The sequence below is a fragment of the Dioscorea cayenensis genome, chromosome 3 (assembly GCF_009730915.1).
Source record: "Dioscorea cayenensis subsp. rotundata cultivar TDr96_F1 chromosome 3, TDr96_F1_v2_PseudoChromosome.rev07_lg8_w22 25.fasta, whole genome shotgun sequence".
NCBI lineage: Eukaryota > Viridiplantae > Streptophyta > Magnoliopsida > Dioscoreales > Dioscoreaceae > Dioscorea > Dioscorea cayenensis.
The window spans coordinates 8,739,219-8,755,206 of NC_052473.1; positions in this window are offsets into that span (position 1 = coordinate 8,739,219).

Here is a 15,988-nt window from a genome sequence, read left to right on the forward strand (position 1 = left end):
TTAGTCGATGAGGTCATCCCGAAATGGTTTACATATCAACAAAGGAAGAAATTTTTTCGGACCTTAAGCACTACATATGGGAGGATCCATACCTATTCAGAGTTTGTTCCAATCAGGTTGCTCGAAGATGTGTTTCTAGGGTAAAGGGTCTAAGCATTTTGAGGCATTGCCACTCAGGACCCACTGGTGGCCATTATGATGCAAATAGAACAATAAAGAAAATTCTTGATGCAGGTTTCTATTGGCCATCGGTATTCCAAGACACCCAAAAATTCATTCAAGCTTGTGATAGATGTCAGCGGATCAGCAACATATCTCACCGGGACGAGATGCCCCAAAATTGGAACCAAGCCTGTGAAATTTTTGATGTGTGGGGGATTGATTTTATGGGACCCTTCCCGAGCTCCCATGGATACAAGTTCATACTCGTGGCAGTTGATTATGTGTCTAAATGGGTGGAGGCTCAAGCCTTGCAAACAAATGATGCGAGGGTGGTCGTGAAATTTTTAAAGAAATTATTTTCCAGGTTCGGTGCACCATGTGCAATCATTAGTGACAGGGGCACTCATTTCTGAAACGCCCAATTTGCTAAAATTTTGAAGCGGTATGGAGTCTCCCATAAAATGGCAACACCATACCATCCACAAACTAGTGGGCAAGTAGAAGTGTCCAACAAGGACTTAAAGTGAATTTTGGAGAAAACTGTATCTCAGAACCGAAGAGATTGGGCAGAACATCTAGATGACACCCTCTGGGCCTACAGAACAGCTCACAAGACTCCTATTGGAATCACTCCGTATAGGCTAGTCTATGGAAAAGCTTGCCATTTACCTGTTAAGCTTGAGCATAAAGTTTATTGGGCTATTAAGTTTCTAAATCTCGATTCTTCTCTTGCAAGTTGTAAGAGAAAACACCAACTGAATGGCGCTCCACGGCATATGAGAGTTCGAAGCTCTATAAAGAAAAAGTAAAAGAGTACCACGACAGACGTATCATGCAGCCTAAACAATTTCACGAGGGTGATCAAGTCCTACTATTTAACTCCAGGTTGAAATTATTTCCAGGGAAACTAAGATCACATTGGTCAGGTCCATACACGGTCACTCAAGTCTTCCCACATGGAGCGGTTGAGGTAACCCACCCGAAAAATGACACTTTTAAGGTCAATGGGCAACGATTGAAATTATACTTCAATAACAAATTTACAAGAGAAACTGGGGGTGGCTTCAAACTCTTTGATCTCCCATGAGGTAAGGAATGATGTACGTCAGGCTCGTTATGTTAAACAAGTGCTTCTTGGGAGGCAACCCAAGCATTCGGGGGAGTTTTCTTGCATTTTTCATATTTTTAGATCATAGTTCATTTCACTTTTCGTATTTCTTAGACTTCTCTTGATTTTGAATAAGTTCAAACTCACACACTTGGCACATTTTTCTCATCCTTTTTAATTGTGGTGTATTTGTGCAACTTCTTGAGAAACTCATGTTTAGGTGTTAATTCATGTGCTAGATCGTCGTTTTATTAATTTTTGGAGAAGTCTTCGAACTTGCCATATCATTTTTACATCATTTGAAGCAGGATTTCAAAGTTTTGAGGGTTTCTAAAAGTTATATGGCCTTACTGGGGCGTATGGAGGCCGTATGAGATGAACACAGAGCCAATCCAATGGCTCTGTGCCATCTCAGACGGCCCCCAAACTGACCCCATATGGGGGCCATTTGAGACGCGCCTGAGGGCCATTCTCGGCCCATACGGCCCCTATACAGGGACTTATGGGGGCCGTATGGGGCTGGCCTGCCCCTTATTACCCCCTCTCTTCTCTCTCTCTTCCACTCTCTCATTTCTCTCATCTTTCCACCGAAATTCTCTCTTCTTTCTCACTCATTTCTTGGCCAAATCTTCTCATTTTTTCTCCTAAAACTTCTCCCAATCCATTGGAGACTTCGATCTAGTGGTTTCCCTCAAGTTTAAAGCTTGTTTTCTCAAGATTTCATCGGTATGCTTTTTCAATGCCCTAGTTTTATCTTTTTCATTTCTTGGGCATTCTTGGAGCTTTTGTGTGGAATTTCTTTAGCATTTTGCTTATTTTGGATGATGTGAATGTCTTGGATGGATTTTCACTCAAATTGATGTAAAAAGATTTCGATTCTAGGAATATAGGGGAAACTCTTGCCACATTAATAGTAACCCTACGGCCCCCATACGGCCGTATGACTACAAAAATTTGATTTTTCACTTGTTTCCTCTATCTCTTGCATTTTATTTTGATTTATCTTGTATCCCTATAAGCTTGAACAAGGTTTATCTTTATTGTAGGGATGCCACACACTAAAAGACTCGCCTCCAGCCCAAGAACCACCTAATCCCTCATCTACTCCGGATGAACCCGTCTTCAAGTTGGCCCATCATTGAGAGAAATATGATACTTTGAAGACAAAACCATTTGGGACATTGTGTTACATTGAATGGGGGCTTGTGGAGGGCCTTGGGATAGAAAATCAAGTCAAGGAGTGGCTCTCACATAATTGTTGGGATAAGCTTTTTGCCATTAATGAGCCCATCTTTCGCCAATTAACCTTGGAGGTTTTGAGTACTTTTGAGGCATGACAAGATGCACAATCCGTGTGAGATAGGAAATGTGTTACCATCCATTTTCAAGCTTTTGGAAAAACTCGTACTATGCACCACTTGGACTTTGCCAAGTATTTGGGAATCTATGATGATGAGTTTATTAATTCGATGCTTGGTGACCGTCTTAAGCTTGATTTCCCAAGTGATGTGAGTAGAAGCCACTATTGGGCGACCTTGGGAGGTTGTGACCAGACCCAAAAAGCCTCACGCATGACAAACCCGGCACACAGATGCATTCATGCTTTGATTACTCGTTCTATTTAGGGGCCGGGCTGATAGCAAGGGAGTGGTCGCATAGTCTGATCTTTACACGAGGTATGGCATTTTCGAGGAGCACCCTACTCATCTTGCCCACCTTATTGCCGATGCATTTCTTCACCAGAGATCGTATACGTGATTAGGAGCTATTTTTGTCGTGCCCTATTTGACTAGATTGATCCGTGGCATCAGTTTATTCGAGCAGATACGAGGTATGACCATTGTAGGAGGTGCAACACCCCTTGGGAAGGCCCACATACGGGCAATAGGCATGGTGGTGAGCGAGCTTGCTAGTGGCAGACCCACACGTCCCTGGGCCACTGGTGAGTCCAGTCAGCACGGGACAGAGCACACAGAGTCAGAGCCTGAGGACACTCCTATCCCTACCCCCAGCACTACATCATAACCTGATTTTGACACAAGACTGAGGAGGATTAAGGGAGAGATTCAGGCTATGAGTCAGGAGCAGTGCGAGATTCGTGGCCAGCTTCACCAGATCATTGAGGGACAGCGTCGTCTCGAGGAGGACTTTCACCGTTTCATCACGTCGTACTATGGTTCATCCTCGCACACTGTGACCACTTCTTCTGCCGCCATGCCACCACCACCAGCACCAGATTGTAATGAGAAGTAGCTCGTTTGAGCATGGACACTCATTATCTACTTTAGTTTGCTTTGTTTTGTATTTTTGTATTTTATTGAGTTGGCATGGTTCTTACCCTACCGATTTGTGTTGTCGAACTTTATTTTCTTTTTTTTTGTTGACTACTCCCTAGTTTCTCCCTTGTGTTTGTATTGGGTAAATTTTTTTGTGGAATGATGATGTCCCCTTTTTGCCTCGCATGCCATTGAGGGAATTTGGTGAACTTTCCTAGTTTTTAATGGAGGTCAGACGAGACATGTATATCTCACCACATCTTTTGTCGAGTCATACCTCATGACGAGCACAAGTTGAACTGGGGAAGTTCATTTTCACCCTCCTCTATTATTTTCATTGCTTCATCTAGCATGCTTTTCATGATTAGAGTACACTGAGAGCAATGTACAACACTAAGTGTGGGGATGGGTGTATTTCATGTATTAGTACCATTTGTTACATGCTAGTGCTACCTATGATGGCTTTGTTCATTCTTGTAAGATTCTTTTAGCTTGGACTAATGATTGATGTGAGTTACTTGTTTTTTATGCTTTAGTGAATCCTGTTTTACCCCTAGTATTGTCATGTGCACTGAATTTTTTGTGTATGCCCTGGGAATAGCCAATGTGACTACTCTAACTCTCTTGTATGCCTAACACACTACTTTGAGTACTTGGCCTTAGAACACTAAGTTCTATCCTTCAATGGACTCTTAAGAACTTCTAAGTCTTGTTGAGCTAATCCTAGTGTTGTGTCATATAGATTACTCTAAAGATGTGATCTAGGGTGAGTGTGTGAAATGAAAAAAAAAAGAAAAATAAATGAAATGAAAATAAAAATTAGTCTATGCCAGTATTCCTCTGCTACTGAAGCATGAATGTGTCTATGTAGACTGTAATCAAGTAGTTGGGTGGCTCTTGTGCCTAACCAGCATATGCACCCTCTAGAAATATTTCAAAATGATGTTGGTGCAGTCTACGTTAGTCGGACTCAAAAAAAAGAAATGAATGATGAAATGAAAATAAAAACCCTAGTGATCTTTTTGAGTACCTACCTAAGGTTTTGAGAAGAATGAGGATTCAGTTTCAAGCTATAGATTTAGAAGGATCTTATTTGGCCATTGAAGTAGCACTTAGTAGTTTAAGACTTAGTATTCTTTGTATGTGGAGTGATTAGCATCTAGAGCTATACTAATTGAAGTCCTTAGGCTAGACTAGATCAGGGCAAATGAGATATAAAATTCACTTACACGGCACAGACATATAAAGGATGAGACAGGATATTTCTTATTATGCTTATTGATTATAACCCAACATCTATGTATCATTGTCCATTGCTTTTGGGGTCTTATATTTGCTTGATGATAGAGGTAATGCATTTAGCCACTTTTCAGTCTCTTTGTTTTTCATGAGTTTTTTGCTTGGGGGCAAGCAACGCTTAAGTGTGGGATATTTGATAAGTGTTTAAATGTAGGTGTTTTCATATATATATCATATTTACTTTGCATGTATTTTGTAAGGTTTGATGCCCGTTTTAAGCTTAATCATCTACTATTTACTTTGTAGGGCATAAGAGAGCCATGGAGAACAAAAAGATATCATTTAGGCGAAAAGAGAAGAAAACTGCAATTTCATACCGCCCCCATACCACCCAGTATGGGGGCCGTATGCACTGTAGCAGCGGGATGAAATTGAAGCTGTCTGCCAAGATTTTCATACCACCCCCATACCACCCAGTATGAGGGCCATATGGGGGACATATGTACCTCATATACACCCCGTATGGAGCGCGAATCTAGATTATTTGAGTGCTATACGACCCCCATATGACCCCTATATGACCCGTATGCCATGAGGGGTATAAAAGCTGACTTTTAGGGCAGAACAAGGTACTTTTTGGACAGATTTTAGAGAGCCTACTTGGGAGGCTTTGAGTGACCTTGGGAAGAAGAAGAAGGGCAAGGAAATGAGGAGATCATCAAAGGCCAAGGTCAAGGGCTCTCAAGGCGAGAAGGCGACATCATTCAAAGGGGAGATCAACCACGATTTGAAGGAAGGAGACCCACGGCTAGAGGAAGAGTCATTCGGCATTCCTTTGGCTGGGGAAGCATCATTTGGCACATTCTCTACCTCCTCCTCCACCATTTCATCTAGGGAGTGTCATTTATGCTTTTGTTTTGTGTTTTACTTGATTGTATTGCTTGTTGTGGGATGATGACACACTAGACCCCCAAGGCCACCGGGTGTTGGTGAACCTTGTGGGATTTTATCATGTGTTTTGGATGATTACTTATTAATTCCATGCTTGGGTTATTTTGAGATTTAATCCATTGTTTTCATGCTAAGCGCTACACTACGGAGAAATCCGTGGCTCTTTTATGAGTGATGCATGTAGATGTGACTTGCTCGCATGTGTTAGATCATGAATGGATTAGAATGGAATACTTGTATCATCACGCTAAAAAATCGGGTGTTGGTAGCCCTCCATGTTAGGTTTGAGCCGGAGAAGAGTAGGTTTACTCCTATTTGAGATTTCCTTGTACTTAATGCAATCGTAGGAACGTGGATTTGGAAGAAATTCCTATCGATGTTCATATGGGATTAGGGTTCAATCGCCGAGAAATTGGTGTTGTTCTAATCTAGAAATCTCTTGGTCCAATTTACCCTTGCATCTTTTAATCATTATCCATGTTTCATGGTAACCCTCTCAAGGGGATCCACATCCATAGGCCTTTACATTACATTGATTTTCTTGCTTGCTTATTGCTTGTTCTCTCTAATTTGTTGTTAATCTTCTTTTAATTTTATATGCATCTAGTAAAGTAGATTCCATCACTTGAGATCTTAGGCTAGATAATAGTTCGAGAAGGAGTAATAGGAGATCCTTAGCCCCGTGGAATATGATCCTCGTGTCTTCACATGAGGTATTACTTGGCTATCCCGTACACTTACAGGGAAGCAATCAAGATACAATAAACAAAAACAATACGCTAGTGGAATTCACAGACCTTATCAGAGAACATACATATAAATAAACATACATACAAAGAATGGAATGAATTCAGTATTGGTAATCAGAGAACATACAATGCCCTTATAGTTATGTGCATGAAGGAATGTTTTGCAGCCTAAAAAATAGAAAATCACATTGAATGACAATTCATGACCTTTACCTTCAACAAAAAAAATTGAAAACATTAGGATGAATTGTTGATGAATAAATTGAAGGGAACTATGGCTTGAATTGTTGCTTCATCTTCTTTATCAGCCAATTGAAGAGAAACTAACTTCTACACCAACAACATCAAGAAGACAAAACTCAAAGTAAGCTTTAACATATATCCTCTTCATCATTCTGGCCATCAAGAGTGTTGTCGGCAACGAATGTGGTGCAAGGCCTTTTTCTCATTGGAGAGTGCTCATCAACATGCGATTGTGCCTCCATTGCTAGTGCTCTATGGATAGATCGCGTGAGAGTAGCAACATGCATATTGGCGAGGTCAATGCCCTTCAACCTAAGTACTGCAAGCAATGAGATTTCAGATGACTCACAATGAGCCCACTCAATCCGCATCACATCATGTTCAGCTCACATCGTATCATCCTCGGCAAGCATTGTATTGTGCTTAGCTTGGGTTTTAGCAAGCTCTTCCTGCAACTCCTTAATTTGGTCATATAGTTGCCCATTTGATTAAGAAGGCCCCGAACATGGCTTGTAATTGATTGAAGACATTTGCCTAATTATATTATCCTTTCCCAACACTTTATTATGACTTCGGACAGCAATGCTGTCCCACAATTCATTTTAGTTGATGAAATTCTCATCTTCCCCTTAATCACGCTTATCTGCAAGGGCTTTATCAAATTGTTCCTGCATCCATAAAAAATTAGATCCAATTAATAAAAAAAATATTATATAAATGTCTAAAGTAACCTATGAAAGTAATATATTTATATATATATAACAAATCAAATAAATTGATGCAAATAAATAAATAAATAAATAAGCTTATATTGTGAGAGATTGCAATGCTTAAATATATATATATATATATGTGGATATAGCCTTCACGGAAACAAAATCCTTGCTTGAACAATCAATGTAATTGCTTGCAAATAAATTGATGAAACTATTACTAAAAAGCCACTAATTTAACAAATTGATGCAAAAAATTAACTTCTTGAGGAAATTATAGTATACTTACAACAATTTGTGTAGCACGCTCACCTTTGAGAGTGTCATCCTTCTTTCCGTGAATGTGGATGAAACATTCTTTCGGTGTCGGTTCCCTACCCAATTCTTTAATCTGAAAAAATAGCATAATAAAAAATTTAAAGAGTTAAATAAATCATTGCTAATAATAATAATAATAATAATAATAATAATAATAATAATTACATAGAATATGGACATTACAAGCCTGAGGTAGTATGCAGCAGTGCTAACAGATCCACCACGATAGATTACAATCGAAGAAGCTCCATTTACTGCCCTATTCTTTTTGTTTTACTCACTTATTTTCTTGAACTCTTCCAACCCCTAATATTTCTGCGAATTCTCCCAAACCGAAGGAGTCATCCACTCAAATGGAGCATTGTAAAGCGTGCTAGCAAGGTACAAATGTTTTTTCAACCACTAACTCACCTCATGGTTGAAATGACACAATATCATAGACTCATGGTACGACTCCTATGTGTAAATACCCTAATGAAAGAAAGATTAACTACGTTAATATTTTTTTAACAGTAAAACAATATAATTAATTAAATGATATTAATACATTAATTTAATTAAATGATATTTACCCTAAAAGCTGTGAATATTCTCTGTCGCACATCTCTAGCCAATTTTCCCCATCCGGTCCATACTTCTTTGTGTGGCCTTGGACGAAGTCATGTATTGCTCGTTTAACTTTGTAATCTCTGAAAAAACAAGTCAAATTAATAAACATTTAATTATAAAATTTAGGAATTTTTCTTGAGGAATTTATACATACAATATAAAATATTTAAAAAATAAAATTTACTTACATAACTACACTGTCAGGACTAATAAACCAAGGGGGTCCAGTGCTATTAGATTAATTGGATTGATCCTCTATTGCCTCATGTTGGTCCTCAGAGACATGGGTAGACGCCTCGGCATGTGGAGTTAGTGGAGGCTGTGGTGATGGAGGAGATTGCGCAATCGAAGGGCTCACTTCTGGTGCCTGAATATTTGGATGTATACATGGAGGCATTCCTAATTCTGGTGAGGTATTGGAGACTAATTTGGAGCTAACAAACTTCTGACGAATACTTGCGGTTGATCGACCACAGCCTAATATAGATCGACCACCATGTCTCAATTTTGATTGACCATCAAATCGACCCCGACCAATAATAGAGAATATTAAATATAAGTTGTAAAGCATGGAAACCAGTTTCACTCAAATTAAAGGCTAAATGAAAGCAAGGATGCTTCATGCTACCAATATATTATACAAATAATTCAACTAACATTATTACAATGAGACAATAAGCTTGACCAAAAAGATCAATGCTTAAAAAAAACCTAGTCAAACCTGATACGGAGCTATAGTTTGGATAATAAGTCATCCCACTTCAACTAAACAATCTGTCCAAACAACAAGAAACTTGGGTTAATGTAAATGATAAGAAAAAAAAATTAGGATGAGAATAACTTAATTGGAAAGGTAGAAGAAAAACATGATCATAAATGAGACATATATCTATCGCTACATACACATCCGTAATAAACTAGAAACAGTATAGAAATACGATATTCTTTTCAAAAAGAGAAGAAACACAAGAAGATATTTAGTAATTAATTAAAAGTAATGTTCTCCCAAATCATCATCATCAGTTTCTTCATATTCATTGTCTGCCTGTTCATCTTCTTCATCTCCCTCAGTTTCACCTTCTGAAATACCTTGCAACCCTTCAGATAAGTCAACAAATTGTTGTATGCCTTCTGGATCAACCAAAGGAGGAATCTCTTGTAAAATACTGACAACTGGATTTGATGTAATTTCCTCCATTTGATATGTGGTGCTGTCTTTTCCCGGCCAACTTGCCTCAACCATTATCCTAGCTTTTGTCTTGCACATAGCTAACTAATCAACCTTGTACTTTTTCATGCTCGGGTACTCAATATAGTTCACTTGAATGTCTTGTTGTGCTAATACAAGTGGATCATACTTTGGATACATTTTTTTCCGATTAACATCAACCAAATTATATAGAGGATGAACCTTGGTGCCATTTATTGGATCAAATCATGTACACTCGAAGAGGACAATATGGTTCCATCTATTTCAGTGGTACTCAAGTTGGACTACATCCTATAATAAACCATAGAAATTAGTGCATGCATCCTCAACATTGGACCCTTATACACATATGCCACTATTCATGGTTGCTTACTCCATGCTATGGGTGATAGTATGAAAGTTATAACCATTGATGAAGTATCCTGGCCATGTTGTCACCTTCATAGATGGACCCCAAGCAAGGATTTGCAAGAGAGGATCAATGACTTGATTGACCTCATTTGCAACCTAAACACAAACATTGAATATGAGATATTTTGTCATTTTCTTAATACAATTTCAAGGTATTAAAATGATTACTTACAAAATTTTCAAACCACTTTGCAATGCTTATCAATTGCCTTATCGAGGGCATCAACAGGGTTCCCTTGTAGGTAGTTGACAAATATCGTTTGAATGCACATTTAAACATGAAAAATTTAAAAACAAAATATTGAAGTTATATATTTTATAGATTGTAAAATTGATTGTTCTATTAATTGATAATATAACTTACTTGTAATATGGTTGCACTTGTGGACAATTTCACAATATATAAGTATGTGCTACACGTAACTCATTTTTGGGAAGCCATCTAATCTTTGGACGACCTTGACTTTGACCTATGTAATTAAATATAGAGAATGTTCGAAGGCACCATCATTTACCTCCTCATCATTTCGTAAAGGTCTCCTCTTTCTACATGATACATGAGGTTCAAAATAATGTTATGCAAAAATATTGATTTCTTGTGCAAATATAAGCTTGACAAATTGAACCCTCAACATGTGCCTTATTCTTCAATGTTTTTTTTCAAATCATAAAGAAACCTACAAGTACAAGGATAAGAAAACATTACATAAACTAAATAAAAGTATCTTAAATTCAATAAAGTCAGATTGCAACTTTTGTTACCTCTGAAAGGGATACATCCATCTATATTGAACAGGACCTCTAATTCTAGCCTCATAAGACAAATGAACAATGAGATGCTCCATAGAATCAAAGAAAGATGGAGGGAATAATTTCTCCAAGTTACATAAAATCACCACAACCTTTTTTTTCTAACTCCATAAGTTTATCTATGTCAAGCATAGCAGAGCATATTATTCGAAATAATATACTCAATTCTGTCAATGGATTCCATATGAACGAGGGTAACATTTCTCTGAAAGCATTCGGGATAAGTCTCTGCATAAACACATGGCAGTCATGACTCTTTGTGCAGGTAATTTTTAATGTATTCATATCAACACATTTTCCAAGATTAGAAGCATAACCATCTAGAAATCTCAAATTTTGAAGCCATTCACAAATAACCCTCCTCTGCTCTTTGGTCAAGGTGTATAATGCTTTTGGAATATTCTGACTTGTACTATTTGAAGGAATTTCTATCTCCTTATGGTCGCAAAGAATTCAACATCTTTAGTGGCCTTAGCATTATCTTTACTCTTCCCTTTCACATTCATCAAAGTATAGAAGACATTGTCAAACACCTTTTTCTCTATGTGCATGACATCAAGATTATGCCGGATCAAGTTAGTTATCCAATATGGTAGATTCCAAAAAAGACTTCTTTTCGTCCACTTGTGACTTTTTCCATACTCTACAGGTGTGTTAATGGGGTCCTCTATGGCCATTGGGAGAAACATTACTCTATGAAGAATTTCCTCCCCGACAACGTTGGAGATAGATCACTCTTTTCTACTCTACCTCGGATAAAAGACTTCTTATCCTTTCCGTATGAATGATTTCAAGGTAAAAATACCCGATGACAATCAAAATAACTTACTTTTCAACCATGTTAGAGGTAAAAAGCATTAGAATTCTCCATACATATTGGACATCCATATACCCCAGCAATACTCCATCCCGATAACATTCCATAAGCAGGAAAGTCACTAATCATCAACAAAAGTGCAGCCCTCATATAAAAATATTCATCTTTTGAAACATCATAAGTCATGGCACCAACAACCCATAAATTATTTAACTCTTCAATTAAAGGTTGCAAAAAAACATATATGTTCTTCTTTGGATTTTTAGGCCCATGATAAATTAGTGATAAAAACATATAAGGGCTTTTCATACACATGCCTGGTGGAAGGTTGTAAGGAGTCACAATTACTAGCCAACATGAATAAGTCTTCCCAAATTGTCCATACGGTGCAAAGCCATCTACACAGAGGCCCAATCGAATGTTGCGAGGCTCCTTAGCAAAATAAGGATAAGTTTTATCAAAATGCTTCCATGCCTCAGCAAAAGATGAATGACATATTATCCCATCATTTCTTTTGTGTGTAGCATTAGAAGCACATAACCTTTGCAATCTTGGAGTTAGTGGCAAGCATCTCAATATTGCCTATGCAATTCTTTTACGCGGGTGATTATCAGGTACACCATGTTAACTCTTCAATTGTTTATACCTCGGCTCATTACAAAACTTGCAAAAACCCTCCCTAGCATCACTGTTCCAGTATAACATGCACCCATTTTTGCAAGCATCAATTTTAATCACAGGTTCATTCATAGTTTTTCTATGATAAAATAATCAGTCGGCATTGTGTTATCTGATGGAAGAACCTCCTTAATAGTGGTGACCATAGTATTGAAATTAGCCTCAGACATATTAGCATCAGATTTGATAGATAACATCCTAGCAACGAAAGACAATTGAGAGTGATTCTCACAGCCCACATATAGAGGTTGATCAGCAGCTTTCAATACATCAAAAAATCTGTTAGACAATTGACTTATTTCGTCACTCGCAAACCCAAAACTAGATCATCTAATGGTGGTTGCACACTTAGACCAACTTCATCATAACAATGAGATTCATCCATTAGTGGAACATGAGAACAAAGACAATCATATATCATCCTTTGATCCCAAGTCACTTGCTCACCCTCCTGTACTATATGATCTGAAGTCTAATCATCAACCTCCTTAAGCTCTTCACTAATTAGGAATACTTCTTCACCATGCCAGGTCCAATTCCAATAGCACTCTCTAAACCCTCGGCGATACAAATGCAACGTGACATCATTTGGATAAACGAATCTCCTATTTTGCATTTGAAACAGGGACACCTAGTATTTTCCCCGTTTTTATATGAGTCTTCTTGATTAATTACAAATTGAAATAAATTCATCTTTCTGATTCTCTGAAAAATAAAAACACAAAATATTAGAAAAATATTGCTAGTTCAAGAAGAATAGCTTTGAACAACTAATATTGATCTAAACAGTGAAATAACATGGTTTTTGAAACATATTCCAAATGGCTTGGAGCGATGTTTGTGGTTTCGCAGCTGGTATTGTATGCACTTTACTACAAATCAACACACATAGAGATGGAAGAAATGAAACTAAATGAAGTGATGGCCATGCAGGAGGTGGTAGTTATCGGAAAACCAGCCAGCAAGGCTTATTGTGGAGCAACCCAGAATAGCCTATGAAATTGAGCCTCTTATTTTATTAATCTATGTATGAGTCTGTGTGTGTGATTTACTTACTAGATTTTATTTTTATGCGCTTTATCTCTTCATAAGTACTAGCTTTGGAAGGCTGATTAGAGTCTTCAAAGAGTAAGCTAGATTCTCTTTTTGTGATCAAGAAAATCTATAGAAAATGTTTCTTGGGATAAGAAATGTGAGGGTGCATGCATTTGAAGTTAAAAAAATAAAAGACTTCTCAGCCTGATGTTTACTAGGAAAATATTGAGCAATTTGTCTGGTGATTGTTTATAAATTAAGTTGTGTTTGGTGCTTTGCGAGTATACCTTATGAAATAACAATTAATTATATGTACCGGAGTTAAAAATCATTTAGCTATGACAAGCAATCAAATCTGTTCGACCGAAAAAATAGTGTTGGCATAATGAAAATAGGTCATCTTTTATCTAGTGACATTTGATAGGATTAAAGAAAAGAATATGTACCTAAATGATGTATTACGTAGCTTTGACAATCATTGCCACTTGATAAATTTGGGTCTTATATCTATTGATTAGGTGGTTCTGTGAAGTCGCGTAGATAGAAATTAAAAAAAAATCTCTCAAAACAGTAAGCAGGCAAACAAATGGAGAAATTAACTAAATTCATACTATTTAGAAACACACATTTACACCTTTAATGTCAATGATCAAATAGAGTAAGGGCTATCCATAATTCCACTAAGAAATACAAATTTAATGATTCCAGGAAAGCAAATAGACTCCATGATTAGCATCATTCCAGGAAAACATACATATATTAGTAATAATATAATGCATAGGTGCATTATGAGTTTGCAACCCTGACTAGTACTTTTTGGTGAACATATTTGAAGACAGTAGGATTTGATAAAACACACACACGTATGTTAGAAAATTGATTTGTTCATGAAACACTCAATTCCTAACAAATTGTTACTTGACTGAACAATCATTATTCATTTTGCTAAAAAAGAGATGTACTCATAATATCAGACAGTCATCTTTGTTATATGCTTGGAACACATAATTTTTACACTTTTGTCAATCAGATGGCTGCAACAACAACAAATAGCTAGAAAAGTTTGGCAAGAAAGGTTGGCACAAACTTTTATCAGGCCTTATTGTTGGAAAGTTCATATTAGTAACAATGAGGAAAACCTTCAAAATTCATTTGGACTATACTAGTATAAAGCTCTAGTTCAATGAGGAACAAGAACATGATAATTTAATGTACAGTAAGACATACATGTAATGTCGGATCTGTGGAAATAGTTTAACAACTACTCAATCATTAAATTAATCTTCATGATGATTGGTAGCATTGTGAAAAAGATAAATGATGATCTGTGCTCACAAAATGACTTGGAGTGCGCATGATATCTCTTGATGCTTTAATTGTTGTGTATTATATTTGCAGTCAATCTTACTAGGTGAGTGTTACTATAGAACTTAAAAAGAAAATAGACACATAAACCAACCTGTCTAGCTAGTCACTAAAAAGGAAAAACAAATTGATCAATCAAATCCAGCCACCAGTGCCAATCTATTATATTGACATAAAAACAATATAAGAAAGAAACAAAGCTTAAAGCGGAAAAATGAATAAAACAGTAAAGGAAATGCCTGCTCAGCACTGCATCAGCTTCTCAAAATGCCTGTTCAGGACGCCTTATGGACATTGAAGAAAATGTTTCTTGTAGACATGATGACTTGATCGTTAAGGCAAAAAATTTTACACAAGAAAATAAAATGAATAAAACAGTGAACAATTGATACAATTATTAGGATAGTATTATGAAACTTTTGACAATGCATAAATGATTGTATATTGGTCAAATAACCAGTAAACAAGCTTATGAATTACCTAAGAATAACTTAAAAGATGCAAACTGTGGAGCATTGCGAAATTATAATCAAAAAGGTTAACAGCAAAATATAAAATTGATAAGTTTAATTTTTTATCAATTTTACATTTTATAAATAATAGTAATGTTTCAATAATAATGCATAGTCTCATTTTCAACAGAATTTCCAAGGATAAAAGCACAGAAAGAACATTGAAGTTATGAATCTAGACAATGAAAAATTATATAATATACCATATTATTTAATATAGCTATGGTTTTGAAGAATTACATAATTAAAGAGAAGCATATAAAAGATTGACATGTGCCATGAGAAATATTAGAGTAATTAGGGCAGTTTCAATGAGCAATTGAAAATTATGAATCTAGACATCAAGACATGAATGGTAAAGTAACAACACCACAGTAGTAGGTCCACCGTCCACCCGCTCTCCAATCCATCTCTCTCACAACAACTTACATACAAAACATACCCCTGATAAACATCTAAATGTATGTATTTTATATGTATTTATGCGCATGGTTTATGTATTTTATTGATGAATCGATGCCCTTTTATTTTTTTAATTGGTTAATTTCATGTTGCAGGCATAGAAGAAGCCTAAGTGAGCTCAAAAACACGATTGGAGAAGAAATTGGCACAAAAAATGGCGTTTTAGAGCCCCAGGGGCACTATAGCATCACTATAGCAACCTGAAGCACAAAGATCGAAAGAAATAGCTAAGTCTGGGATTCCTTACGAACAACCTCATGGCCAAGAAGACAACCGCAAGCCGATTGAAAGAGGACACTACTGTAGCAGTTTTTCTGTAG